Genomic DNA, 3166 nt, shown 5'->3' with positions numbered 1-3166 from the left:
AATATCCTTCCCAGCCTTTTCTCCCACCACTCCTTGCCTAAAAGGATTTCCAGAAGCCATGCCTGGCTCATGTTGGCATTCCTCATCTCTTGCCTAAGGAACTACTAATTAGCCAGAATTCCTATTTCACATTCAGACTCCACTACAAAACCTCCCTCAGTTCTCCTCAATCTTTCTGTCTGAATTCCCACTGAGGTGCAGCTCTCTCAGGTCACTTATTTTACCTTTAAAAAACAAAAATCTAGGTTGTAAGCTTCTGAAATGCCTCTTACTCATCTCTAAATTCCCTCCTGGGTCCAGCCAGGTATCCTGGACAAAGGAGTTTTTCTCTAAATATTTGTTGATTGAACCATCTGAGATACATGTTGAATAAAAGTCAACAGAGGGAAAAGAGCAACAAAGGAGTGGGGAGTTAGAGATCTGAGTTTTCCACAGAGATATCACAAACAGTTGGTGAAAGCATTAGCGTGAAATGTGAAAATGTATCATCTTGTAAAAACACAATAAAGTGAGTTTAAATCGTCTCATGTTGAGTCTGGATGGGAACTGGAAAATGACACAAGAATGCTTCCCCTCCATCGTGTTTAACAGTCACCAGGCCTTCACGCCTAGTTTTTCAGAGGAGGTGGTCTGAGCAAAATGTGTTCCGACTCCCAGCTTTGCTCCTGAGAAAAGATCAGAAGGAAGTGGGCAGGCCAGCAGGAAGTGGGGAGGCACAGATGTCCGAGTGGTTTATCGGGAACCTTGCAGAGCGCAGCCTGAGTTTGACATCCAGAGGCAAGACACCTGGGTCCCAGTGATAGTCCTGCCCCATGCCAATCTCTTTTGAGCCTTGTTTCCTCAATTCTAAAATTGGGCTACTAATAGCATGCGTAAGGGTTGAAAAGATGAAGTGAAATCATATTACGACTATGTTGGCTCCATAAAGGGAAAGATCATGTCTTTCTTAGTGGGCACTTGATATTTGACACATTTGACTATTTGACATGTTAGTTATTACATACTACTGAGAAGAGTACAGCCAACTGCTTACAGAAAGATGGCAAAGTTTCCTAGGGAATCCTTTCTTTTGACTGTAACTTTCGCCGTCTTTATCTTGCCTTCAACAACTTCCCATTCAACCATAGGAAAATAAAAATAACTTCCCAAGACTCAAGAACTCTGGCAGGCTGAGTAAGCTGAGCTCCGCCCCACATCCCAAGCCGTTCCCACTCTGTCCATGCGTGCAGTATCCACTGTCTTTAAGGTGCCGGCTGAACTGTCCAATTTCTGCCTGCCCTTCTGCCTAAGTTCAGAGTATTTTCTTGTTTTCTGCAACAACTTGGGAATTCCCCAGGGCAGATTTGAGTTTGTCCCTCCCTCTGCCTTCTCAGGGTTCAGACCAGGAAAAACTGTGTGCCTGGGCAGCTGGTTCTCCCTTTGGGAGGCATTTGACACTGTGGTTCAAAGAGCCCTCTCTCCCCTTCTCACTTTAGTGTCCTTACCATGTTGAGTTTCCAAATCACTGAACACCAAACCGCTCGTTTTACAAATGCAGAATCTGAAGTGGGCAGAGCAGGGACATTATTTACCTAACGCTTAGGACTCCACGCTTAGAAAAGGAGAGAAATCCCAAAGCAAGGGCATAGTGTTGATAGGGTAGATGAGGACAGAAGGTGAAAGAGTTAAAGTCAATTTCTATATCTTTTAAAAATAACTATTATCCATAGTTTTTATCTCTTGGGTTTTCTTTTTGTTTTTCCAACCCCTAGTATCGCTAGCCTTGCCCTCTTCTCTAGTACCTCCGGTTTCTCCACTGTTTCTAACCAGACCTTAGACTCTGATCTCTATGAATCCGATCTGTAACAAGACAGCCTTTTGAAGGCCGGAACCATGATCAAGGTGAAGTTAGGGCAAGGTGATGGCGCAGTCTAGCCACACAGAGTCCCCTTTCCTCTGCTTTTTCACAGGAACCGAAGTCTCCCCGCCCTCCCTCTTCCACTGTGAGCTTCTTAAAGACAGGAACTGTATCTACATTCCATCAAGTCTCTGTTGATCATCTCATGTGGGAGCGCTGGTTGCCTTTAATCCTTCCAGGACCCAAGCCAGTGCTCTGCTTTTAGAAGATTACAAAAATATGCCAATTCTTCAGCATGTAGTATTCATCCAAATGCTTCTAAGACCACGACCCCTTAGGAAACCACAATGCTATGTCAGGTCCTTCTCTCCGACCCCCACCCCCCACCCCCCTTTCCTTCTGGCTTCTTCATCTTCCCAGACCATCTCATCTGCCAGAGTGTTGAGGGCAGGAGCAGGAGTCGAGGTTAGAGGCAAAGAAAACCCTCTGGGTAGGAAGACACAAGAATGTCATTACGTTTGTGGAGAAGTGTCCACATGCTCCACAGAGGCAGGCACGTTACAGACCGACAACCTGCCTACCCGCTAGGGCTGGAGTAGGACCGCCGAGAGCGAACCAAGGGCACAACGCAAAGGGAAGCACTTTCATCAGCCCGGACGGGACAGGAAGCAGACACGGCTGCCCTTACAACAGCTTAGACAGCACCGGGGCCAGGCGGGGTGAGGGGCAGAGACGCCTGCAGCAGTGGTTCTCAACCTTCCGGCCCTTTAAATACAGTTCCTCATGCTGTGACCCAACCATAAAATTATTTTCATTGCTACTTCATAACTGTAATGTTGCTACTGTTATGAATCGTAATGTAAATATCTGATATGCAGGATGGTCTTAGGTGACCCCTGGGAAAGGGTCGTTCGGCTGCCAAAGGGATCGCGACCCACAGGTTGAGAACCGCTGTGCCCTGCAGAATGGCTCGTCCTTGGACTCCAGTCCAAGCCCCCCGGGGCACAGGGCAGCACAGCGGGCCATTTCCGTGTCATGACTTTGAGGGAATCACCACCTCGGAACCACCCATGTCATCGTCTGTGAAACCCTGTCCCCGCTGAATTGCCAGGTCAGCACTGCGCCCAGCCGTCCGATGTCAGGTCCCTCCCCTCCTCTCTCTTGGGTCCGACCGAGCGTTAAGGCTGCTGGAGAGGCTGCCGTCGCCCAGCGTCGCCCCTCCTGGCCAAGATGGGGTGATTTCTGCCTCTGCTCGAGTCTGCCTGTTTTCATAGGCACCCCTCCCCGCTCTTGCTTCCCGGGGCGGCCGGACCCTTCTCGCAGCCCAGG

This window comes from Myotis davidii, unplaced genomic scaffold (genome assembly GCF_000327345.1).
Source record: "Myotis davidii unplaced genomic scaffold, ASM32734v1 scaffold233, whole genome shotgun sequence".
Classification (NCBI taxonomy): Eukaryota; Metazoa; Chordata; class Mammalia; order Chiroptera; family Vespertilionidae; genus Myotis; species Myotis davidii.
The sequence above is the reverse complement of the archived record's forward strand: the minus strand, read 5'-3'. Positions refer to the sequence as shown.